This window comes from Pleurodeles waltl, chromosome 4_1, assembly GCF_031143425.1.
Source record: "Pleurodeles waltl isolate 20211129_DDA chromosome 4_1, aPleWal1.hap1.20221129, whole genome shotgun sequence".
In the NCBI taxonomy this organism is placed as follows: domain Eukaryota; kingdom Metazoa; phylum Chordata; class Amphibia; order Caudata; family Salamandridae; genus Pleurodeles; species Pleurodeles waltl.
The window spans coordinates 515,427,841-515,455,815 of record NC_090442.1 but is presented as its reverse complement, the minus strand read 5'-3'; the positions used below and the strand labels follow the sequence as shown (position 1 = coordinate 515,455,815).

Sequence of the window (27,975 nt, the reverse complement as noted above, 5' to 3'; positions counted from 1 at the left end):
CTGGTTTGTGGACAGTGGCAGCGTCGGGCTCACCTGCTGGGTCAAACGGCACCCCTGCTGCCTTCAAAAATGGATTCTTCCCCTGAAGCAGGCCACGCCAGCCCCGAGGCCTCTCTGGCCCGGCTGCTGTCGCTGAGAGCAGATCAGTCACCTGTCGGGCTCCCCTCGCCACAGGATTCTCCTGAGGGGAGCTCACTTCATGGGTGCCATTGCTGCACCAGAATGGGTCACACCTCTGCAAATGTCCCCTCTGGTCCCAGGGACGATGAGCCTGAGGGCCAAGGAGACCCTGTCCGTGGGTCTCCGACACACCAACTTGCTCTCGTGGTAAGGGGCCGCCGTACTCCCTGCCCAAGGGACAACACGGCTTAACCCTGCTCGAGGTGCTCTTATGAGGTGCTCCTGCCCACCAGCTCACTCTCACCGGAGGCTGGACCTCTGTCAACACCTTCGGCCACTGGGTCTAACAAGCCTCCAGCCTCCTGAATGCTGCACGGCGTCCCAGCCTCCAATCTCCAGAGGGCCGCTTCCTGGGCCTCATCGGACCTGCTGGTCTTAGGCCCACCAGCTGCATCTCGAGGCAAAAAGTCAGCTCCCCTGGGGTCACTGTTGCTTAGGTTGGGCAGTCCCATGGGTGGGTACATCAGGCAGCAATCATCGCAGATGAGGAAGGATTTGCACGGGCCAGGACGAAGCTCTAGAAGGGATGCCCCGGCGGCCATGTTTGAAGGCCACACCCCCATTCACCAACATTCATAGATAGCTGTTCCGGTCAGGTTTTCAGACATACTACTGGGAGTGTCAGTGGTATCCCACATGGGGTCAAATCTTTGCTGTACAAAAGTGATTCATAATGAAGCCCTCTTGTGTAAATGCCTAGACCTACACTATGTGGCTGCTGCTTTTCCCTTCTCATCCTGAAGCAGGAGTTACTTCAGGCTATAGGTAGAGTAAATCACTGACCATTTCCATGACGGAAAAGGGTCAAATCATAGTGTGTGAATGCTCATAAATGTGCATGTTTGCGGACATTCGCAAACCTCCAGGGCAAATTATGCCTTACAAATGCCAGGTTCCCGGTCTTTAAGTGGGATTTACTATTATTGATTTCTCTGCACGCATGACTGAGAAAACTATGTAAGTAAATGTCTTTAAAGCTGCATTTAATGCATTTGTGAATTCCTGACTGTCATAAAAAAAAGGTCAATTTGGTTGATGTAAACTTGCGTTTATAACCAAATATACCATTGTGAATGGGGCCAATTATCTGCCCTTGTGTGATATCTGAGGTTTCAACGGTGTCTTTCGTTGTTGAAACATATTTATGAATAAGGTTTAGAACTGAATACAAAATAGAATTCTAAATATATACTATGTATTATTAAAACTTGTCAATGCTTGTCTGTTTTGCTGCTTTGGTCACATAACACCTGTTTCAAGCAATAATGCGGGAGATTGGGGACTGTTTTTAGACAGCAGGTATATCCTTTTATCGATAGTTTCACAAACAAAATAAAACTTAAGTCCAGGTACATCTTAAGGATTTCGTGGGCCCCGGGAAAAAGGTATTTCGGGGTCTCTGTTCAGAACAGCTCTTTAATGCCCTCATTGGCCATGTCACTGAGTTCGCAACGTGTGCTTTCTATATTTCAAGACAGCAGCAACTTATCATTTCTCATATCGGAGGTCCTGTTTTGATCTGAAATAAAGTTTTGTATGGATATTGCATGATGTTAAAAAACATAAACATTTGTCTGCAAAATGCCTTTAATAGACTCCGTACATCATGCACATTAAAACCAACCTGTTTACGAATTATTCAAGGTCACCAGGGCAAGATTCTGCAGAACTGAACTGGCTCTATCAGGAGGGGGCACGTGAAAGGTTTGGACCCTGGGCCTGGGCCCACTTTGCCCATGCCTTGAAACGTCGCTGCTTAAGTCACTGCCTTGCACGCACCCGTGGTGACACCCAAACTGCAGCAGTTGGAAAAGATGTCGCGCAGTGAAAGAACTGCACATCTCTTTCTATCTTGTAAATAAATTCGCCTGCAGTGTTCCCTGTCCCTGAGGTATAAGCATAAGCGACGCACTCATGGAACAGACAAAGGGCCGTTTAGTGAGTTGTCTGAGCCACATTGCTTTTTTATAGCAGTTTTAACAGGCAGAGGTGCCCGAGAGAGAACCTGAGCACGTGACGACCCATCATATTAATTTACTCACAGTATTAAAACCGTATAAGCCCACATTGGAAAGAGTGAAAACTGGATCCAAGGAAGGAATGCTCGGTAAATGCAGTGCTCCCAGTGTCACATAGAGGAGTCTGTACATTTCTGTGGCAGAGCTAATTTGTCTGTCTGTTGGTAAGACCTGCTTCCCATGGGTATCTGTTCCCAACTGGCAATGACGGCATCGCTGATTTCACTGGTTGCAGGGTGTGCTTACATTTAGATGTCTAGTATTTGCGGAAGTTAAAATTGTCATTTGTAGGGCTGGACTGGCTCATGAGATACCCTACAAAGGTAGGTCTGGGTGGTAGAAAAGGCTTATCAAACTAGCTGGTGATCCCGTGAGGAACACAAGATATGCAACCCGTACACTGAATTAATGTCTGCATCCTAGGGTAGAAGGAGGCCCCCCACCCTAGATTCTGCTAGAACATGAGACTCCGCTACACCCTGCTTGAGCCATATAAAATCCACTTGGAAGGCTTGATTTGTCACAGGTCTGTAGTGATAAAGATAATGTGATCAATGACGTCATCCCAGTGAGATAGAGAGGCATTTGTGGCAATGGGATGGATGTCTGGATCCCCCGTGACTGCTTCATGCCTAGTGATATGCAGGTATCAGCATTGCTGAGTTATTGCTTTTTGATTAAACCGCAGTAGCCATAGCGATGGCCTGTGTGCTCTGTGTAATGAGAATGAAGCCCAGATTTTGGCACAAAAGGTCCCTGTAAGGGAATCTTGCTTCATTAATGTACTTAAGTGTCCTGGACTCAGGTGCACAGAAAGACAAACAGAAATATACGCACACACCCTTATAATTATGAGGACTGGCCATTGACGGTAATGTGTATTTACTACTCTAACTCAATGCACTATTTGACAGTAGGGAAGGTTATAAAGTGGACAGAAGCAAATATACCTGCACTTTTAGTTTTATGATGCACTTGCTCAAAACTGCCTAAATACACTACGGGGACCAGGCCACCACATCATCTCTCCTGTTGATGTACGTTAGGGGAGACCCCAACTTATTCTTTGTTGTTGGATGAAGCATGGATGTAGTCTTTTAGATTGACCATATATACTTAATCTCGTGTTGCAGAATTTAGCTCACCCAATTATATGAACACAAGTATTCAGACACTTTTGCCCAAAAATTGTAAGATCCCTAGCACTTTCCTGGTCTGATTACTCTGAGTGCGAATGCATTCAGTACAGGGATCTGTGTGTGATGCCAAAATCATAGGTTAGAATTCTTGTTACACCACTCTGCCTTTCATTCTCTGGAAATCAACAAAACGAGTACCTTTCAGCTGGCTAACAATACTAACTATTATTCAGTTTGAAGAAAGCACGAGAGATAGATGTTCATCCCACATAAGTGTTGGATACGGTGGTGAAGGTTTTGGGGATGCTCTGTTCAGAATCCCAAAGTGCTGAGAGTTGAAGAAAATGATCAGCCCGGTCCTGGCGGGTTTTCATATTGATCCTGGAACTAGAGCGGAAGCATTGTACCTCCACCTAATGTTCTTCAAACATGTGTACTAAGATACAGGGCATTGTAATTTAGATTCTTCCTTATACAGTGTTCATTTCCCATATTAAAACACACGAGACAGTTTAGATTCCTAGCACCAGATGGATTGCAACCAAATCTAATAATAAAACACATTTATCTCCGATACACTAATTCCACTTCTCGACATTACTAGAGAGAGAAATGGATCTACCTGATCTACATACTGTTACAGACTTGTGAGAAGGGGTACTATGTTAGCCCTGCTATTCAGCACCGTTAGCTTGAATGAAAATGTAAAAGGCCTTCATGCAGAACCCACTGTTGAATGGTTCCCCTATTCCACTTCGTCTCTACGGGCACACTTTGTTTTTTCTGGAAAAGGCGGGAAATAGTTTTGTTAAACAGTTTCCAAATTTTGAATGTTTCAAGAAAAAACATTCCCACGTGAAAAATATTGGCCGTGGGGAAGTCTTATTCACTCCCGAGATTTGAGGTCATATTACAGTTTTTGTTAAGCAACATCCATCGATGTGGTTTCTCCATTCTTCAAGATTAAAACGCCAGAATAAGATTTATTGTACAATAAATTAAAATCCTTACAATGCACTGACAGTCACAACGAAGAAAGGCAAATATAAGAACATCACATACCATAAACAACAATATACCATCATCAATTAACAGTTGTAACTGTGCGCACCCATCAATATAATAACAAACTTTCACTAATGTCGGTGTACAGTAAAATATAAACATGCTAGCACTAGCAAATACTTATGTTACACTCCCTCTGCTGCGACCACCCGCTTGGTACTCTACTTGTGGGGCAGGGTTTTTAATGCTTCTGGGTGCTAGGAGTACGGGGCCTCTGAGTGTTAGCAACAAACCTTCCTTTGGCTGCCAGTGATTTTATTAAAGCCCGAGGTGCTGAGCAACCGGTGGCTGGCAAACCCACCAGGCGCAATCTTCCTGGTGCCCTTAGCTAAGATTATTTCACTTTGAAGTACTTCTCAGAGTGCAGCTTTAAAGGGCCTCGGGCAGCGTTATCTAACCAGGTTGGAGACATGGAGCTTATGAATGTTCTCAGCTGACCCTTCTTTGGCTGTAAATCATTTTATTAGAGCATCAAGGGCTGGGCAACCAGTGGCTAACGAACCTGCCGGCGGGTGGTCTGCTTGGTGCCTTTAGTTAAAATGATTTCAGTTTAAAATATACTTCAGGGTATAGCTTTAAAGTGCCTTGTGCAATGTAAAACGGTCTGTAGGCCCGATACACTTTCTAGGAACGTTGAGGGAGAAGCCACATGAGGATTCTGCAGTGCTTCTAGGGTGCAAAGTCTTCCGAGCATAGATGGTGTCGGCCAGCCCTTCCTTGACCAGGAACGAGACTTTGTTAGTATGTTAAGCCTTAGCTACTGGCGCTGTGCTGTCCTACCTGTAGGCGTCCAATGAACTGTGTCACCTGAATGAACGTGAAGCTTCTGTGTGGGAGTGTACAAGATAACTTGCAAGGAGCTGCTGCGTAAAAGGGGGGATAAAGGGTCTTGGCTGTAATACTTGGGCTGGGGATGGTGGGAGGGGAGATAGTTGGGGGGGGGTGAGGGCCATGATAGGCTGTCAGGGCCAGGGGCATAATGTACGTCTCTGCCCCGTCGAAAAGGAGGGGGGGGGGCTTCGTGGGTTAGTGTCTGCAGAAGGAGGAACTCGTCAGTCATCATTTTGTGCCTTAAATCTTTCTAAAAGTGCATTGCACTCGAGCAAGATGGGCTTCTTGTGGAACCTGCTGTATTCCTCCTGACGTAGCATCCCACTCTCTGTTAATTCCCACTGCACAACCTCTCGCCACTGAGCCACCAGTGGCATCTGCGTAGATTTCCAGCATCTGGTTATTAGCCACTTTGCCAGTAAGAGCACCAGATCTACAAAACACTGTCACCTTTGAGCACTTTGGCCTGGAATATAGCCCCAAGAGACAGCAGGCGAGTGTATCGCATTGGCGCATGCCGGGCAGTTCTGCCAGGATTGTCGAAATCTTCGCCTAATAAGCTGTCAATGAGGGGCATACCCCCACAGCATGTGCATAAGATCAGTGTCCGCTTCAAGATAACAAGGGCATGCCGAGGAGGCCAAGGGGAGACATAAGACCAAGCCTGTGCGGGGTCAAGTATGCACTTTACAATATGGAGAGTTGGATAAATGTATATCTTGAGTTATGTGAGAGTTTCTTAGGGTATTCCGATAGGGAAGCCCATTCTCTGTCTGAAAACTCCCTAGATAGGTCAGCCTCCCACTTAGCCCTCAGGGAGTCCAGGGGTACCCTGAGGTTAGCGCGGAGTCCCTGGTAGAGCCAGCACCCTATGTGTCTGCCCTGTCCCATGATGTGCAACGCCTGTAGCAGTTCATAGGTCGCTGGTTCTCTCCCAGGCGGTGCCAAATACTGCCAGACATATTGAGGATGCTAGCATGTGTTTTCTGGTAGCCCATATGCGTGGACAAAATCATCATGTGAAAGCAACTCGCCATCCTGAAACAGGGATCCCACCGTCAGTACTCCCTCGCTCTCCCAAGGACCCAACCTGAACAACATTAGAGTACCTGAAGATGGAGGGAGACCATATAGCAGTATATTTGGAGCATTTGACATCATGGCACCCCTGTATTTTTATGCTATTCTCCAATACGTCAAGGCCACGGACAATAGCAGGGAGCCCGTTGGGGGTGCAGCCACACCCGGGCACTTCAGTTGGTGGAGGTGACCCCAGCTGATCCTGTCTGCCATGTAAACTATTTCCTCCAGCTTGCGTCCCGCCAACCATTATGACAACCACTGTAGTTGTGCTGCCAGATAATTTAAAGTCGGGGGCTCCCAAGCCTCCACCATCCGTCGGCAGCTGTAGCAAGGCTCACTCTCTGACGTGCACTTCCCCAGGCAAGCTCCACTAGCAGGGAGTTTAAGGAGCTGAATACCCACACCACCACCACAATGGGCAAATTCACAAAGTGATATAGTAAGCGAGGCAGCACAACCATCTTTGCTACGGCCCACCGTCCAGCTGCCAACAAAGGTAGTGTAACACTATTTTGCTTGTACTTCAGACTGAGAGGAAACATGAATAAAGGGAATTCCAACAATGCAGAGTTCTTAGCCTGAGTAACAAATTTATTAAGGCAGTTTTTGAGGTTCGTACAAGGAATACATTTTTGTCATATGTCAAATGCAGCACACAAGTGCGCTTCCAAAAATAATCACAGCAGTAGAATAATAACGATTATAGAAACAAACAATGAAAATACACTACTTCAATGATGGATAATATATCTACATATACAGTGATTATATATTCATCCCCACACAAATCTAGAAATAAGAATTAAAACTGCATCAACATGGGGTGAGGTAGGGACATCATCTCTCTGCCAACTTTGTCGAGAACCCAGATGACTGCTGAAAGAGAGAAATTGACCCTCAATGGGAACCGGGCAAAGGCATCCCTTTCATGGTATGTGTTCAGTCTCTAACCCCAGTCGTTAGGTTTCCCTCTTTAATACCTTAAACAAGCTGGAGAGAAGAATTCTAGAAACTCCCTCCTCCCACACTGTAAGTTTTTGTTCAAACGCTAGCTGTATCAGGTCTGTGTTGAAAGAGCACGTTCAGAGGTTGGCCACATCCCAAGGTGCGCTTCCAAGACTGAGCTGTTCCCTACCATGCCATAAACATTCTTCTGGTACATCCTTATCTTACCCTCACTCCTCCATGTTATGTCCCTGCCCTTGGTGAGAAAGAGCAAAAAGAGTGAAAACATGAGCGAAAAACATGTTGCATAAGTTGTGCGCGTAAAGATACCTGCACCACCAATATGATGGTGTTTGAAGCTATGTTAAGCACAAAATGAAGTCAGTGGTCATGATGGAGCAGTGGTTAAATACAGATATCATTACAAACCCAAAAACCAACTTGGGAGCACAGTGTATTGATCATGTGGACGAGATTGCCTTCCAGGATGTCCTGTGTCTCCCGATAAATTTGGACACCCAGATATCAAAAAGTGTGTCGGTCCACCGTATAACCTTTTCCCCAAGTGGAGCAGAGGGTCAACATAGGTAGCAGCAAAGGAGAACACCCACAACTTACTGCTGTTTACCTGGAGACCTGGCAGTTCACTGAATTCAGTCAACAGCTGTGCTGCCCCATCGAGACTCCAATGGAGGTTTTGAAGGTATATGATCATATTATCGGCATATAAGGATACTGAGTGTAACCTGCAGCCCAAGGGGCTCCCCCACTCGCCCACCCTTTGACGTATCCATTGGACGATGTGCCCAATTGCCATTACAAATAGGAGCGGCAAAAGGGGGCACCCTGCCGAGTCCCGCAGGATATTGGGTTAGGATCAGAGATGTAAGGCCCAGTTTGGGCCCTGGCCATGGGAGCTGTATATAACAGTTTCACCCAGCAAATATATGCTGGAGATACTCCATATTTGACTAGCGCCGCTATCATGAAATCCCATCCCAAGATGTTGAAGGCCTGGTGGATATCCAGGGATACACAGCTAGTCGATGGTTATAACTCGTACGCAGCATCCATAATCTGAAACAGACGGCAAATATGTATGGAGGTGCTACGGGGGGAAAAAATCTACATTGATCGGTGTGCAATAACCTCAGGAGCAATGGGAGCAGCCTTCATGCAAGGACTTTACTCAAGATTTTGTACTCCGTGTTGATTATTGAGAGAGGTCTATAGAAAGTGAGTCCATGGGCGGCTGCCCGGGTTTCTACAACAAGATCACTAATGCCTCCCTCATTGAGGGAGGGAGTGAGCCATTCTGCAGGGGAGAATTGTAAAATTTTTCTAGTTGTGGCGACAGTTGTGTGCTGTACGTGGAGTAAAATTTGATGGGGAGCCCATCTGAGCCTGGAGTTTTATTACTGGCAAGTTCTTTGATAGCCCTGCATATTCCTCCTATCGTGATTGGGACCAAAGGTTTCTTGCCCGTCTGCAGGCACCCTTGGCAATACTGCCTTCTGTAAAAACGAGGCTATATCAGTCAGGCTAGGGGTGTCGGGCCGTATATAGCCATGTGTAAAAATATTGAGAGGCTGTGATAATGTCTACCTGTGTCTTAACCACAACTCAGTTCAGTGTGTTGATGGACAGAATAGGTATAGGTTAGGGGTGTGGCCGGATCAAACAGACCAGAAGTGCTTCTGATTTATCAGCTTTAGTGTGAGTTCTGTGGGTGTTTGCCTGGTAATCTATAAAGCAGCGGAGCTCGAGGAGTTCTGCATAGGTGGTTCTAACTTCCTATGAGCTAGCGATGGCCTCTGCATACTCGGCCACAGCTTGATCCAGTGGTCCCAGTCTGCCCTCCAGTTGTGCGACTTCTTGCAAAACCACTTTCCTGGCCCCTATCACTGCCCCTATGGAAGTGCCTTTGTCCACCACCACATTAAAGGCCTCCCACTCTACTAGAGGAAAGGGGGCTTTACCTGTTCTGTTGTGTCGGAAAAGTATGTGTCGATGCATGTTACAAGTGAGTCTCGAAATGCCCCATCTTCAAGCAATGCAGTTTATAAGCGCCAGGTGGGGATCAGAGTAGTGACATGGCCCCATAACAGTGCTATTTCTAGGGGGTTATGGTCAAAGACTGTTTTCCCCAAATACGTGGCATGTATAACCTTAGATTGGAGATGTGAGGAGCAGTGAAAACTATCAAGGCGGGAAATCAGTGTGGGAGGGTATGAGTAAAACAAGCATTCCTTCATTCCACCATACATCCGCAAGGTTCCAACCCTATAGCCATTGTCGACACTCTGGCCTGTCATATTGGGGCTGCACCTGGGAAATGCAGATGTGAGCAGTCAAGAGTTGTGTCCAGAACTGCATTGAAATCCCATCCCAGTACCGAAAGATATAGGACCTCATTACTAGTTTGGTGGTACCCAGACCGCCATGTTGGCGGTGGCGGTTGTACTGCCAGCGGCCCAGCGGTGAAGCCCACCATATTATGACCATCGAGGTCTTGCCAACAGTTTATAGCCAATACACTGCCAGTACTGCCAGTGCAGTTAGGCCTTTGCAGACGGCGGTAGGCACCTTTAGACTGGTGGGGACCATGTTTCAGCGGGATACATTACGAGGCTGCACACCGCCAGGTTTTCCACTGGGGTCGCACCGCCACCAAAACCCTGGTGAAAACAAAATCACCTTTAGGGACGCAGACACATTCGAGCCGCCATGGTACCAGAACTCATAATCCTCCCACTGCTCCACCTCGAGCTACGACTATGGAACCAGCGACGACAATGACAACAACCATAAGTACACCCACCTAGCACACACTGGAGAGAAAGCCGTTAGAACACACGCACACACAACACATACTGCTGGGACAGCCAGTGACGGCCACACACACAGACGCAACCACATACCCATACCAACACACACACACACAGCTACATACACACACACACACAAACCACACACACCACCACCACCAACACACACGTGCCAACCACACACCACCCCGCACACACACATCATCGCCACTGGCTAACACACACAAAAACAATACCACAGAGTCACACAACGACATCACAACCGCAACTACACAACTGCATTGGCAAGCCAATGCACTGCACACCTACACGTGACAACAATAAGTTACAATTCACAACAAATCATGACCATCACACACCCTTACAGCATATCATATGTCACACCATGCCCCTGCACAACACACAACGCATATGACATAGCCATCACCACACACACGGACGCACACACAACAACCACATAATGGCACACAATACCACTACAACATATTGCACCACGAACAATACACAATATAGCTACACTCATGCTTATAACTACACAATCCTATCCCACACACAATACACACCTATCACAGTGGGACTGATGGCAGGGCTCACACGCACACATGCAGGCCATGCACAACACCATACACAGCCAACACACACACAAACTAAGGACCTCAACCAAAAAGCTGACATGGAGAAAGAAAGGTAGGACAAGTAGTGTTCGATGGATGTCAACATCTTCTTGGCCCAGATGTATTAAATTGTGTAAATAAAGAACTAAATATTAACTATGTACAAAATAGGCCATAGGCCAGTCCAATCTCCGAGGTGCCAAAGGCACATTAGGCACCTCACTGTGCCCCAACTTGACTCCTGGCTGCAAATTGACCTCCACAGGGTAGGGGCATCAAGGTGGCACCTCAGTGGTGGAGGGGTCTGGAGGGGGGGCATTTGGGCTTCAGAGGGAGGTCCTTGGGTTTTGGCTAGGGAGGGGGGGTCCTTCAGTTTGAGTTTGGGCTTGGGAGGGGGACCTTGGGTCTGGCCTGGGGGGGGGTCCTTGGCCTAGGGAGGCGGTCAACTTTTTGGCAAGGGGAGGATTTGGAGGTGGAAGGGCTGGACTTGGGGAGGGACACAGAGCGCTCAGGGGTCTCACTGAGTGGGAGAGAGGTAGGGAACAGGGAAAACCCATACAAGAAACGTTTCTGTGGCACACAGGGGGAGTCATGGCAAAAGGGTTTGGGAGTGGAGGGTGAGGGAGTGGTGGTAAGATGTGTCTTTGTGTTTGTCTTGGTTGCAGGTACGTGCGTGGAATGCTTGTGTGTGCTGAGTGTCTGCTGGGTGGGTGAGTGCAGGTGTTTTGGGAGGAGGTGCTGGGAGATGCCATGCTGGATGGATGATTGTCTGTTGAGGTCGTGTCTGCCGGTATGGTACATGTGCTGCATGTGGGGGGTCGGTGGCTGTGGTGAGTGCAGATGTGGTGAGTGGGGTGTATGTCTGAGGGTCTGACATTGTGACTGTGGGTAAAATGAGACTGGTGGCTGGATTAGCAAATTATGATATGCTGGTTGCAGGAGTGTCAGGTGTAGTGTCTGTTAAGGAGGGGGTCCCGGGGGAGTCTGTGGAGGGAGTGTCTGCAGGTGGGTGTTGTCTGTGTGCATGCTGGTGGTGTGTCTTGTAGTGCTTGTGTTTGTCAGTGCCAACTGTGTCTGTTGAGGTGGATGCCTGTGGGAATGTGTGTTCTGGATGGGTTTGGGGAGAGGGTTTTGGGATTGGGAGGAGGCAGGTGGAGGGGGACGGTAGACAAAGGGACACTGGCTGCCTTCAGTGAGGAGGCCAGAACCTGAGAAGATCTCTGGAGGCCAGTCGTGGCACCGTGAATGCCCTCCAGGAACGCATTGCTCTGGTGCACTTGAGCTGCCAGTCCCTGGATTGCATTCACAATGGTTGACTGACCCACAGAGATAGAACTCAGGAGATCAATAGCCTCCTCACTGCGGGCAGCAGGGCTGACTGTGGCAGGGGCAGAGGTGCCTGCAGCGAAGGCGACGCCCACCTTCTTGGGTGAGCAGGCACGGGCAACTGGGTGTGGAGCCACAGGGAGGGAGGTGCTAATAAGGGGGTTGGTGGATAAATATGGTGCTGGCGTGGTCCCCAATGGGTCTGCCACTGCCAGGGATTGTCCACTGGAGGAGGATTCTGAAGAGGAGATGTTGGATCCGGTCTCCCCTGTGGCACTTCTCTCGCCCTCCGTCTTACTGGGTCCAGTAGGGCTGCTGCTTCCCCACTCGCCTGTGCCCCTTCTACTCCGCCAGACGATGCTGATGCATACAATGAGAGCGAAAGAGGGAGGGAGAGAGATAGGGGGCAAAATGGTTAACATACACCCCATTGACACAGCTACACATGCACATCTGTCACAATACATATATCATGGCTAGGCAATCTTATTTGCAAGGACACATTACCTGCAACATGTCAGGACATGTCACTACTACCCACACCTGTCTGCCACCCCTCACACCTACAGCAAAACCTATGTTGGACTGCACTACTAGACTCATCCCCATGATGCAAACTAATGCCCTCCTAAGCTGCCACATCATGCCCTGGATGCACTATCAATACTATGCCTGAGTACACATCTTACCTCTCCATTCATCCATCACCAATTGGATGTGCAGCAGAATCAACAGAACACTGCAGGCCTCTACAATGACAACACCTGATTATTCCATGTCCTCTTGAATATGACCATGACACTGAAGACAACTCCACTCTCTGAGCACACACCACCTACCTCCCCTTACACATGGCTGGCCACCCAGTTTGGTGCTGCCATTATGCAGCACAACACAGATTTTGCCAATGCCAGTCAGACACCCAAACACTTCACAGCAGATGTGTACTATGGAGAGACAGAGCTGCTGGCACACAACACATATATCACCACTCAGCAAACTGCTAAGTGCTTCCACAATTGGCCATGTACCACATGTAAAACAAACTATGACATTCCACTGAGTGCAGTGTCACAACTGATGTACCTCTGGAACACACATACCACATCATGGATTACTTCCCATGCCACCACACATGCAGTTATATCAGTTGGACTATACGCACCATGACAACTCCACCCTCACACACCATACAACAATTGGCGAACCCTGTCACCGATGCCAGAGGACACATATCTCAGGTGACAATTCTTTTGCATAAATGAGGCACACATGGACAAACACCACTGCCAGTATACCTAAGACGCATATCATTACCACATAAGCAGCCTGAGGAGACTGATTGCAGTAGTTACGTCACATCAACACACCATGGCCATGCAAAACCAAGCCACTCCTAATCTGCAACAGCCTAATAGCCAAGGCAAGCTGTAAGAGTCACAGGCTATCAGAAGTGTCCCCAACTATCCATGTCGACATGACGTAGGCAGTCAGTCAGCAATGCAGCAGAGGACAAGCCAGGGCTTTGTTATACATGCCATATGCACACCATGATGACACACCAGGGATCTCCCAGGGCAGTTACCACCACCAGTACCAACCCATAGTTAGGAAGGTCACATCCCCACAAGTATTGCTCCTAAGAATGCAACATCTGTGCAATCAGACCACATCATATCTACATGTCTCAGTATTCCAGGTTGCCTACCTACACATACCCTACAGTCAGCAGATCACCTATATATGCCTAGTCAGTTCCCAGGTCGGTACTCTTGTTCCTTGAAGGCCTGTTCTGTGGTTGAACTGTAATGCCAGCCCCACAATCTGTCTATTCCACAAACAGTACATGATTCACATAGTCTCAGTGATGAAAGGACAGTCACACAGTCACATATACAGGTAGCCTACAAAGATGGCAATGGAGTGACACCTCAGAGCCACTAATGCAGATGGAGGGAGCTGCTCATACACAATGCTTGGGTGCTACTGACACTCACATCCATCGTATGGGCAGAATGGAGTCACACATGTGCCTATGTCAATTGTGCTTCTCCACATTACAGATTTGGAGAGGTATGGAACAGTGAGATGTTAATCCACTGAAAGTAAGCAAGGGGACACATCTCCAAAATATACTCTGCCAGGGTGCCTATTGCCAATTTCCAAATGTTGATGCGGGGGTGTGGAAGGAGATGCGGTGGTTCAGGTAGACCGGTCCGATGTTGTGTATGGCTTTGTACGAGTGGGTGAGTAGCTTGTAGGTGATTCATTTTTCTATAGTGGAGGGTCCTCAGATGCTGGGAGATATGTTCTTGGCATGGGAGGTTGAGGACAAGGCTGGTGGTGGCGTCCTGGATGAGTTGCAGCTTCTTGATGTTTCTCATTGTGGTGCCAGCATAGAGATCGTTGCCGTAGTCATGCTTGCTTGTGACTAACGCACGGTGACTGTCCTGCGGCAGTCTGTCACACATGTCTATGGCATTGGGCTCACCTGCTCTTCTGGTGCCCCATACAACTGTCCATACAGGGGTAGGACCCCTTCTACCGGCTTCTCCAGCTATTCTTGGATGAAGGCAGGGGCCCTATCACCTGCGGGACATGGCGCAATGGGTCCCAGAGACAGTACACAGCAGCTCATGTAGTGGAGGGCTTGCTTGCTTGATTGTCAGGAGTCAAGTGAGCAAGGCGGCAGAAAATGGCAGTAACAGCCACTGCGTACAGCACCGTCACCACTGGAGGTGATTGCCATTAGCCTCAGTCACCTATAGGCAGCAATGTTAACCAATGAGGAGTTGCATGGCGGTTGCCTCTGCCGACCGCCATGAAGACATAAGCTGGCGGACTTAGGTTACTTCCACCTGTCCTGTGCAGCAGGACAGGCAGCTGCCATTTTAGGCACATTTCATGCCTTGATGCAGCAAAATAAGTGTACCATACACCTCTTTCGTGATATGAGGAGTAGGCCTCAGTTGTGCCATCATGGTTTGGCACATACATGTAACATGCATGACATAGTGACCTTGTGCCTGCCTGTCTAATGACCAGCATGTCCAGTTACAAAGTGGCTGATTGGCCCTGTCACCATATTGATAAATGGCATGACTACATACATGCTCAGTGCAGAACAGGTCAGTGTACCACATATGGAACATGACACATGTGATGTATGTCAGACACTATAGATCAGGGCCAGCAATGTGCATCAAGGGTGAAGTCCATGGCGATTCAGCATGCCCAATATAGTATGTGTCAGCATTGTGCGGCATGTCTACAGTGTTAGGTGGTGTCTATATTGCATTTTTCATTCTTTCCCCTCTTTCCTAAATACCCTGTCATGAGGATATTGAGACATGTACCAGTGTACTGCCTGCTAGTGGACCTTGCAACCCTGGAGGAGAGGCATATCATTCAGACCTATCCTCTGACTCGTTAGACCATCATGGATCTATGTACCCAGTTGTAGCCAGATCTGTTTCCTGCTATTCATAATCCCTATGCCATCCCTCCCACAGTTATGGTCCTGTCAGTGCTACACTTTCTTGCCACAGGCTCATTTCAGAATACAGTGGGCTTTGCAGCAGGGATATCACTGCCCATGTTCATTCTTGCGTTGAAAGATATACTGTGTGCTTTCATAAAACACCTGGACAGCTACATCAGGTTCCCCCAATGAGGAGGTTTGGCCTATGTGAAGGCAGACTTCTATGATGTGGGACACATCCCTCATGTGATAGGGGTCATAGATGGCACCCATATAGCCTTGGTCCCTCCCAGTGCCAATGAACAGGTGTCTAGGAACAGCAAAAACTACCACTCCATCAATGTGCATGTGGTGTGTGTGGCAGACCAGTACATCTCTTAAGTGATAGCCAAGTTTCCTGGATCAGTTCATGACTCCTACATTCTGAGGAACAGCAATGCCCCCCACATGATGGCACGACCTCAGAGAGAGAGAGGGCTTTGCTCATTGGTATGTATGCTTTTGGATGTGTGTCTCTGTTATGGCACCTGTCATCACATTCTTCCCTATGTCTGTATCTGTATTGAAACATGTCTTACCTCTGTGCACACAGGTGACTGTGGCTATCCTAACCTTCCCTGGCTTTAACACCAGTGAGGTACCCTGCCCCTGAAGGGTAACTCGGTTTCAATGTGGTCCACGGCAGGTCGAGGCGTGTAATAGAAAGGACATTTGGCCTCTTGAAGGTCACATTCAGGTGCCTGCACATCTCTACAGTCCCCTAAATGTATGCCAGATCATAGCTGCCTGCTGCATGCTCTACAATCTGGCCCTGAGATGTCAGATAAACTTACTAGGTGATGAGGAGGAGGCAGCAGTCCTGAGGCATCAGATACATTTTCTAGGTGATGAGGAGGAGGCAGCAGGACCAGTGGTGGTGATGCAGAAGTGATAAGAAGCAGATAAGGAAGGTGCAGCTGACTCTGGGGCAGAGCTCATCAATCAGTACTTCCAGTAAATACAGGTATGCTGTGTGTGTATTTGCATGTGTACTATTTCAGCATAGTCTGCTGTCAGTGGTCCTCCTGATTTGGTTTATCAGTAATGGTGCTGTCTATAAATGTATCATCTCTACCATGTGTACTCTCTGCAGGTTGCAAGATTCACATCTCCTGTGAACAGGCCTGTATTGTGGTATGTGTCCTGCATTCTCCTGTCCTCATGCCACATCTGTTGTGGCCTAGTTAGATGGCTATCTACACTGGACACGACAACTATGAACTGCATATGTGCTCTGTGTGCCATGCCTACAATCCTGGTAGTAGTCTTTGTCATGTTCTTTTTTGCATGTTGTATATTTGAATGTACTCTGGTGCGTGGCTGTACTAGTGGCTCCCTTACATCTATCTTGGGACATATCTGTTGTACTGTGTCTCCTGCAGAGGATGCCTCCCTCTGCAGTCCATTACACTGCCTGCTGGATTATGGCACCATACGCACATGACATTTTGCAGTCCAAAACATTTGTATGTGTACAAATGAAGACACAAAAGAAGTAGCTGTGATCTATAGTGTTTATTGTGAATGGAGTGGCAAACAGGTGATGAGTTGGGGTCATGGTGGATGGAATCCTCAGAGTAGATGACACAGTTGTAGGTAGCACAGGGCCAGTGTCCCTAGGTCATTGGAAAATTGAGTAATGCCATTGAACAGTCAAAGTGGCGTCTAAGTGGCACACAAAGGAGAGTACTCAGGAGAGGGTCACTTCCTGGCAGTGGGTTTTGTCTTGGCATCTGCTGCAGCTAGATGTCTGGATGGACATCCACATTTGCGGGTAACGGTTCCTCAGCTAGAGAGGGAGGGGTGCCTGAGGCCTGTGGTTTCCCTGGCAGAGCCTCCATTCCACTAGCAGCTGCATATGTAGATGGCTCAGGTGTGATGTGGCTAATGGAAGGAACTTGCTGGTGGGTGGAGGAAGCACTCATGATGGCGGTGAGGTCCCTGAGCACCACTGCAATGGAGGCCACTGCTGCATGACCTTCTGCAGCCGCTGGTTTTCCCCCAACCTGTTAATGATCTGGCCCATCCTGTCCTGGGAAAAATGATATGCTCCCAGGACTTTGGAAATGGCTTCCTGGTCAGAGATTTCCCTTGGCCGCCCTATCCACTGGCCCACAGGTTCCCTCCCACGCCCCCTGCACCCATGTGCATGTGCCCCTGGCACGGTCTGCCCTCTCCCAGTTTCACCAGGACCTTCATTGTCTTAGGTGTGAGGGTGGACTTGGGTCCCTGTACTGTGGGGCACACAATTGATTGAACAGTCCTTGGGGCACAGGTTTGGGGACAAAGGGTTTGATGAGATGTTGTTGCTATAGGGTGTGGGGATTTTGATGTGGGCAGGGTGAGGTAGGGAGTGGTAAACTGACCAGGAGTCCCAGATGGGCCCGGTAGGTCGTCAGTGTCCAGACATCCAGTGGCGTTGTCCTTACTGGGGCCTTCATCCTGAGGAGGGCTGGCTGTCTCTGGTAACCTATCTGTGGTGGCTGTGGCAGGGGTACTTGTGGATGGAGTGAGAGAGAGTTGAATGTTGGAGGTATGTATGCTTGTCTGTTAGTCAGATGCATACAGTGGCTTGACTTGATTTCCAGCAATGGCATTGAAAGGTGCAGCACAGCTAACACTGTTTGTGGATGGTGGGTAGTGATATGTGTACCATGCTCCTTGGGATTGTTGTGAATCAGGCTTTTTAGTCACTTTAGCTGGGTGGATGGGTTCTGTTCCTGTGTGATGATTCATATGACAGGTTGGCCCTGTTAGCTGGTGGGCATTCTGGCTTGGTATATGTGAGTGGGAATGGCTGCATGTTGCAGCATGGTGTCCAAATGGGAGGGGGGGTATGTGTGTACAAGGTTGTTTTCCTGTCTGTGCCTGTTCTGCATGGACTATACCTTCTTATTTTGAAGGCCAGGATTAGTCCATTGCAGGGTAGTAGGCCTGGATTAGTGGCCCTTAGGGCTAGTGACAGTGCTGTGTCTGTGTTTGGACTAGTTTGGCATTGTGTTGTGCCATTGCATTGCTGTCATTGCCATGTAGTGGTCCTCAGTCAGAGAATCCAGTTGTTGCAGCTAGTGCAATAGTCATACAAGTAAGAAGTGTGACGTGACATGCGCATTGCAGGTTTTGTTGTGGATGGGCTAGTGCATTGTGGGAGTCATAGTGATTGTACTTGGCAGTGCTATCCGTGCACTTGTCAGGGAGTGGGTTGGCATTGAGGGTAGGTGGTTGTGTGGCATGCAGGGGTACCACTGTGCTGATTTGTGGTTTGTAATATGGTGGGTGGAAAGTTGTCGGCGTGGCGGTGCTGGTAGTGGAACCGGATCTTTCCTGCCCGCCACTGTCCTGGCGGTGTCTGATTTGTGGGCGTTTTTTGTCAGTCTATATTATGGACTCTTAATACGGCGGGTGGGATACCGCCAACACTGGCAGTCTTTTGGCGGTCGCCACTGTGGCGGTCTCGCCAAAAGACCACCAAACTCATAATGAGGGCCATAATGTCGAGTCCGCTAATACCGTTGACAGGTGGGCTAGGGACTTGTCCTGTTCCACGTTGAGCACAGCATGAAGCCATATGGCAGCACCGCTCTCAAATGCAGAGTAGGAGCTGCCTTCTCCATTTTTTATGTATGTTTTGGACCTCAGTGGTCGTGAGATGGGTCTCCTGGAAAAAAAAGTGATACAGGTGTGGAGCCTATGCAATTGGGCTAAAACCCTGTGGCTTTTGTGCACAGATCCCAGGCCCCGTACATTCCAAGTAAGAATGTTGTAAGCATTTAGTTTTGTGGGCATCATATCCAATTAGGTAGTCTCTCCCAGCACCAACCATAGTGTACACAATACACCCCACATTACTGCAATTAGAAACTAAAGGTGACAGAATCAAACATTTGAATAACTTGTCCCTATACTCAGTCCAGCAAAGTGCTGTTGTTCGGCCAAACAATAAAACAACCCATAACACACTAACTGTTGAAAAAGGTGTGCCTTTGCTTAAGGGGTTAGTACAGTCTGGATTCAACCTATCAGGTGCTTGATAAGCATATGTGAAAGTCATTTCAACAAGTATAGCCATGAGGGACCCCGAATCCGCATTGTCAGTGCAGCAGACATGCATCTCACAAATAGGAATATCCAATAATCAGGGTAATGCACAAATATACATGGTCCCCTCAGACACCAGAGCTGCAGGTGGCAACCTGAAAAGCAAAACAGCATTTCATAGTAATCACTCGCAACCATCAACCCAATAGATCATGTGTCATCTGCGGGGTGATCGAAGGGAACAGCGCCATGCTGCCAATTGAGTTTGAGTCCGAAGAACTCCTCTGTGTCAAGCTGGAGCTGATGGGCTTTTTAGTTTGTCGGAAGGTGGTTGCCAACCGGATTGCTTCCTGCTGCCCCTCCAGGACCTGCTATGGGGAGGGAGCTGCCCCTGGGCCGTCCCTGCCAGATGTCTTGTGTTGCCGCTGCAGAGGGGCTTGCCGAGTCTTTGGCAGATTGGGCCTCGGTGGTCTGCTTCGTTGAGAGTCCGGGAAGTGTTCCAGCCAGTCCTATGCACTTTCAGGTGTTTCAAAAAAGACTGTGTGCTGTTTGTGTATTACTTTGAGCTGGGCTGAAAACAGTAGGCATATTTTAGGCCAGCTGCACGCAAGTATTTCTTGATCTTCTGAAACAAGGTGCATCTGCGTTGGACTGCGATTGTGTAGTCCAGGAACAAAGAGACCCCAGCATTCTCCAAGAGGTTGGGTGCCTTCTCATGTGCAGCATGTAGTAATGCATCTAGGTCTCTGAAATTGAGAATCTTGGTCACCATAGGTCTCAGTGGCGTGCCCGGAAAAGGCCTCCTTGGGGGAACTTGGTGCGCTCTCTCTACTGTAAAAAAATCAGGTAGTCCTGTCGGGGCCTCTGTAGTACAGAGCCAGTTCTCTATAAATTGAGTGGCTTGGGACCCCTTCCACTCCCTCCAGTATATCCACAATGCATTTGTCAGCGCAGATTGGCGAGTAGTGATGAGTGATCTGCCTGACAGGGCGACAGGGTAGAAATTGTCAATTTGCTTGTTTTGACTCTGTCAGCTAACTTGCGTTGGTTGTCTTTGAGAAGGCTGATATCAATCGCGATGACCCCTAGGTGTTGCTCGACTGCCACACGAGTTGCGTATCTCCTGGAGCAGTATGTCCAGTTTGTCCATTTGGGGTGTTGCCATGGTAGGGGGAACATAGTAATCCGGTGTTGGAGTCGGGGAGCTCTCAGAAGGGGTCGAGAGGGAGCAGAGCTGAGGCCCCTTCTTGTCTGTTTTATTTCTGGTGTGCCCTATTGTGAGCGCCAGTGGTCTTCTAGTATCTCCTGTAAAAGTAAGTTGCCCCATTCCGCACCCACTGCCACCCCAGGAGGTCACAGGCATGCCAGGGAGCACCAAGGGCTGGAAGGAGAGGCAACGTTCCCAGCAGGACTGTGTCCTGGGGGTGAGAAGAGTCATGGGACTCTTGGTCAGGAGAGGGACACAGTATGTTAGAACCTTTTATACAGTATACTCTACCAGTGTACGCCTCAATTGCAGACTCTGTGTGGGGAAGACATTGGCAGACTCTAGCAGGGTCACTCACTGTCGGAGCGGGCTGCCAATGGTCGTCTCTATGTACCCAGGCAAGGCCCCCCACTCTGTGGTGCTTTCGCATGTCCCAGTGGTGCCTTTCAAGGCTCGGATCAAGTCCCGCCGACGACAACAGGCCCCCTCAGCAACACTTCAGGTCCCTATGGTGCACGACAAATTATTCCAGCGCACAATCGGGTGAAAGGCTGGATTTCTGCTGTGAGGATGTGGTGTGTCCCTGCTGTGGCCCCTGAGTTAAATCAATGCACCAAGTCAAATAGGCCAAAGCATTGCCAGCCACTGATGCTGGTAATGTGGGCTGTAGTGTGGCACCAATGGCCTTATGCATGACAGGTGCTCCCTGCCCACTGTCCTCAGGATTGAGCGCAACAGTGGTCGGCGGGCTCGATCGACCCCACTACTCGGCAGCGACACCTGACTCAGCGAGACTCCTACATGCAGCCCGCAGTATTCCACACTTAGGCTCCAGTGCTGTCAGTCTCCACTGTATGTGATGGGGGCCATAATGCGCTGCTCCCAGTCCAGCCTGCACCCAGGGAACTCTACTCGTCCACTGACAGAATAGTGCGGTCATGTCATAGGGCCGGCACAGGTTCTTGGGCGCAGTGGAGCCCCACTAGGCCACAACAGCACCTCACCCAGCGGGGCCCATTCATGCAAACCCCTGCAGTTCTCCTCAGCTAGACGCAGGTCCCAGCAATCAGTCTCCACACCATGCTCCGGGTTCCCCTGGAGGAAAAATCAGTCAGGCCATCAGCGTGAACCCAACAGCTGCTGTGATGTGCTCTGCTCTGTCCTGGGTCAACTTCTGCTGTAGGACCTCATGCCAGCTGGGCTGCCATCATCGAGTTGGCACCAGTGGGAAAGCAAACAGCCATATATCTTATTTCCGTGGCACACTAAACACAGCCCGGAGTCCGTCCGCTCATCGTGTGGGTAGGCACTGCAAGGTCACGGCTCAATGCTGCCAATTGCCAAGGAATTTAGAAGGACTACGGGGCCCAGGTCTGAGGGCCTTCTGTTTATGCCGCTGCCATCTTTGATGGTTAGCCCCACCCCCCTCAGTAACTGCATTAACATGTCAGTATCCACTAGGAAAAATACCTAAATTATTATAAAAAGACAATTTAATGCAATTTGTGTTTCTAATAGATATTCAGTGACTGAATTGAAGCAGCAGATTCTTCATTGAACATTCCAGAAATGATTAATGAGTTTATACATACAGACCAACTTTGTGAAAGACATATAGGCATTACATTTAAGATTGTTGAATGGTCACCTTGACATTCTGCATCTGTGTACTGACTTAGCGTTGAATAAGGATAAACTGTACATTTGCTTCTCCTGCCTTTTGTCATAAATTTCCAAATGTTATAATTTTAGAAATAGCGGAGTATGACTACTACCCACAGGTTACCCAGCTGCTTTGTAGATTCACACGTCCAAGGAATGTCCGTAGGAGTTAAATGGAGTAAAATGTTTCCCCTGAGTGAGCATAGCAGATGAGTCCTATAAACATTGAAAAATAAACAGACATTTTTATTGAAGCACCCTTTTTAAATTATATATTGTCAACTTAGATCTGAGAATTACTAATCAAGAACATAAGTAGTACAATTAGGTACCTCTAGGAATGGGAGGAAAGCTATTGAAAAGATTAAGTCATGTCTATTGGTACACTATAGTACTGCAAGTAAAACAATATGAACTATCTTGAAGAGTAGAGACATTGAAAACAACATCTGGCATAAGGGAGTGGTATGATGGATTAGGTGTAGTGAAAAGAACCCATAGGAAAAATCTCCAGGAAGTAAAAATAAGTTATTAAAATAGATTGATTGAAATGATAGAGATTGGTCAGTTATAGGAGGCTGGCTCAGTATATGGTGTACACCTATAGGTGAGTCACCCTGCGCTGAGTCCAGGCAACCCTTAGTGATGGTGTAGGTGGCTCTAGATAACCAGAGCTTTCATAGGGGTAGCTGTGAAGAGTAGCTAAGGCTTATCCCGGAGGGTGTAAAGTGGTTGCTAATACAACACAGTTCAATCAGTGAAGCATGCACTGGAAAGAACCACACCAAAAAAGTATGTTATATTTATTATAATACACACTCTGGAACTAACTTTGGTATATCTCCTAACAGAAGATATGGTCATACAAAAATACACTTAGCAAAAGAAACGCAAATCACTCCTAACCCACACTACCACCCAAAGACCCTTAGGATTGGGAAAGTACTAAAACTTTAAAGGTAAGTAGGTAGGATTCCCTAGACGTCCATGTGCAGAGTAGAAATCTCGGGTCAGTGTCCATAGGCTAACACGGGGAAGTTGCATTTGGAGTTTTCGTATTTTAGGATCCTTCTCAGAGGGCCCCGAGGAAACCCGTTGGGACAAGGGAGGTTGGGTAGTTCCCCCACACATGGATACCTAGAACAATGGAGTACCTACACCTGGAAGCCCAGGGGCTTAGGGGTGAATCTGTGTGGGAACCTCCCACTGAAGTAAATCCGGATCTTGGCTGCCCACCTGCAGTTGCGACCCGTGGACCAGGTCGGTGGAACCCAGGCATGGATTCCGAAAGAAGAGGACCTAAGGAGAGAGAGGACAGAGTCCAGACCACCCAGAGGTGCCAGGCAGTACAGGAAGACAATGCCCACCCTTCTCGGTGATGCTTCTTTTTTTTTTTTCTTTTTTAGCACTCATTTATAACAGAAGGCAGGAGGTACCATGCCTGCATCCGTAGTCCGGCCCAAGCGCCGCAATGGGATTGCCCTTTTGAAGCTGACCTCCACCAACAAAATAGAAGAAAGGAGAGGTAAGAACAGTCCCCCGGCCTGAATTCCTCCCTGTTGAGCCTTGTCTTTTAATCATAGAACTGTCACACAATCATTTGTCGGAGCAAATTAACACTTCCCCAGGATGGGACCGGGAGAGCTAGCTGAATTCAAAGAGAAGAAAGGTTTCCACATTTTGAGGCGTTTCTCTGAACCATTAATACAGTCTAGGTTAGCAATTCTTTTCGCCGCAAGTAACCAAACCATGTTAGTACGGGGTGACTTAGATAAGCAGTTAATAGATTACACTCCACACTATTAATACCAAATAGAAAATAAGGTGTGCTTGAAACTTCCCTGCTTTGCCACTTGGGCCCACCCCGGCCATCTTCTGTATGCCAAATATTACCAATGGTAGGCTTACCTTTTCTCACTGAAAAGATCTTACCCACATCTTGCCAGAAGGTTTGGATATCCGGACACTGCCACAACAGATGCACATTGTCTGCATCTTTCAAAGCACACTTTGGACAGGCACTCTTCCTCTGAGTTCCTAATTTTGCCAGTTTTCTTGGTGTCCAATAGGCTCTGTACGCAGTAAACAGATGGTTTCTTCTGAGAGGTGCAGACTTCACACCAAGCCAAAGTGCGCATTGATACTTGCCAGAGATGTAGAATATGAGAGGCAGGCAGGTCCATATTCCAAACATCTTTGGGTGATAGCAGAGGGCCATCCTCTGCTTTAACCAGAGTCCAGTACCATCTTGATACCTTTTTTAACGCCTGTGTGCAGTGTATATCTTTTTCCCATTCTGTACTGACCCCTACCTCCAATTCCCCTTGTAGCCAGCTTTTTATTTGAAGATATTTGAATCTAGATAACCTATAATTAGTCCAGCAGGCTAAGGAGTCACATGAGAGCAAAGAACCCCCCATGACCAGTTGTCCCCATCGTGTTAAACCTGCATCCCTTAATGGAATGGCCAGTGTGTCTTTTTTTTTTCTCAAATATATTTTTATCAACTATTCGCTGTCTTACATATGCAAGTCCATTTGTGGCAACATCTTGTTCTTATCATACATATCAATCAAGCAATCCGTATTCATGTTATACTTTACAGATACTTTGTTACATAACTTCTTAGTCATTTAGATTACCATATAGTATTTGTTAATCACTAGATCTAATATACTAACATTTCTACTTTAAGGGGTTATTTGCTTCGTGATTCTCTGTTACCATTTTGAATTATGTGGCCACATAACAGGCTTAACTCAACTTTAAACTATGTATAAACGTAATGGCTTGTGTGGGTGGGCCTTTGCAGCTAATAAAGGAAGACTCTGCCGGGGCACTTCATTGTGCGGGGATGGCCAGTCACCTACTCTCCCCCCCCTTCCAGCAGTTATGTAGCTGTTTGTGTCCAGCCTGTCTCTGCCCTATATCACTGAGTGCGGCCTGTTGGTGTATCCGTCAATACCCCAGGGTTTCGGGGACCTTCCCCAAGGGCCAAGTCTGTTGAAAGTATTGGTCATCTCATCCTACCACCTCAGGAGCTATCGGTCTCTTCATTAGGTCGTCCCAGCTTGTCACTAAGTCCTCCCACTCTGGAGCAATGGGGGTCTGGCAGAATCCCCTGGCCTCCTCGGCCTATAGGACCTGTAATTCAGCCCTGGTCCATCTCGTAACATCGCTTTTCCATTCAGTCAGCGAGGGGTGGCTGGGGGCCTTCCAGCCCCTCGTGATCAGTCTTTTATAAAGGGCCAGAGTCAGGTCCAGGAAACGACCCCTAACTTTCCCCCGCGGGGCACCGGTTTTGAGGCCCAGCAAGCACATAGTAGGGGTTGGCGGCAGTTCCGCCTCAAATAGCCCTGACAGGACCACCATCATCGCCCTCCAACTAACCTGGAGCACCGGGCATCCCCACACCATGTGGTCGAAGTCAGCTTCCCCGTCCCCACATCTAGGGCATGTCCTGGGGGGTCCCCCATATATACGGAACAGTCGGTGAGGAGTGAGGTACGTCCTGTGTAGGTAGTTGTATTGGATGTATCTTAACCTCGTGTTGCGTGAGATCGTCTGGGGATAAGCTAGTGCTCTGCTCCACTCTGCCTCGGACAGGTCCCGCCCAATCGTTCTCACCCACCTTTCTCTCAGGGAATGCAGAGGGTCTAATGTAGCCTCGATCTGGGCCCAGTATATTATAGCAACCAAATGAGGTTCTTCTCCTGATGTCAACAGGAGGTGTAACACCCCGTGGACAGTGGGTTCCGCATTAATCGTATCCCAATGGTCCTTCAAGGTATGCACTAACCTCCTGAAGAGTAGAAATTGTCCCTGAGGAACTCCCCCTCCCGTTAGGTCAGTGAAGCTCTTCAGCACCCCCTCATTGAATAGCCCCCCCAACTGTCACTACTCCTGCTCTTGTCCACGGTCCCAGCCCTGGACCCCCCAATCCCTTTGCTCCCGGGTCCAGGGCGAGGACCGATAGCGGCAAAGCTGGGGAGTATGGTGGGCCCACCCCGACCCTTCTCGTGCACTGTTTCCAACATTTCATTGCAACACTATTCATTAGGTTGTCGCCTAAGGGGGCAATCTTCCTGTCTGCCATACGTGCTACAATCCGAGCTGTGTCAATCACACCGTGTGCGGTACACAAATCCAGATGTCCCCTGCCCACCAGCCAACCAGACACCCATTGTAGTTGGGATGCCAGGTAATATGCCTCGAAGTCAGGGGCACCCAGTCCACCCATATGGATCGGTCTACAAATGGTTGACACTGCAGTGCGTCTACGACCATCATCCCATATTAGCTCCCTGAGCAAAGTGTTCAACTTGCAGAACCACGCCGAGGGGACCAGTAGCGGTAAGTTAGCGGAGGCGGTAAGTAGAGGAGGCGAGGAAGCATAATCATTTTAGATAGCGCTACTCTGGCCATTATTGTTAACTTCAGTGAACGCCAGAACCCAACCGAGGACCGCAGGGATCGGAGTGCCCTGCCAAGATTACCATCCCGGAGATCACTCAGTTTGTGGAATATATGAATGCCCAGATATTTGAAGGTCCGTGGGGCCCAGTTCACATCCACTGGGCATGCTCCAGAGCGTACGCTGCCTGGCTGCATTGGAAACACAAATGTTTTGCCTCGGTTAAGGCGAAGCCCAGACAACACCCCAAAGTCTTCCAGGATCCTCAAAACCCATGGGAGTCCACTGGTCCCATCCCTCAGGTAAATAAGTATATTGTTGGCGTATAGAGAGACAATATGTTCAGTTGGTCCCCATTCAATTCCCTTATCCATGCCTTCCCACCACAACTGGGACGCCAGCGGCTCTATTGCCAGGGCAAATAACAGTGGGGACAGGGGGCATCCCTGTCTGGTTCCCAGGAATACTGGGTATGCGCTAGATATTGTTCTGACCGTCTTCACTCTTGCTAGTGGGGACGAATACAACAGGTCCACCCATTTTACCCAACCCTCCTGAGTCCCATTTTTAACATCACGACCCTTAGGTACTCCCATCTGATCGAGTCAAAGGCCTTCTCGAAGTCTACCGCAAGCAAGACCCCCGCTGGCGGCTTAGATTCGTTAGGCATGTGCAAAACAGCGAAAATCTGCCTCAGGTTCAGGGAGCTGCTGCGACCAGGAACAAAGCCGTTCTGGTCCGCATGCACGAGTGTGATCATGAGGGGGAGCAACCGGCCAGCTATGATCTTACTAAGGATCTTAAAGTCACTGTTTAGCATCAATAAAGGACGGAAGTCCGTCACCGATGCTTCCCTGGCGTTTGTCTTGGGGAGTGGCACCACCAAGGCCTCCCGTAGCGTGCGCGGCAACTCCCCACAGTGTAATGCTTCCGCGTACATCTCCGCCAGCTGGGGAACCAATAGAGATTTATATTTTTTGTAAAAATCCATGGGGAGACCGTCTGTACCAGGGGTCTTCCCGGGGGCTAATTGCGCTATGGCCTCGCTTATCTCCTCCGCTGTCACTGGTCCCCCCAGGCTATCTCTCTCTTCTGAATTCAGTAT

General features: G+C 48.5%; 1 protein-coding gene across 1 annotated transcript in view; it reads left to right on the top strand.

Moving 5' to 3' along the window:
• TMEM117 (transmembrane protein 117) overlaps positions 1-27,975 on the top strand; it is a 2,258,187-nt gene that overhangs the window by 66,585 nt on the left and 2,163,627 nt on the right. The gene's annotated exons all lie outside the window — the stretch shown is intronic.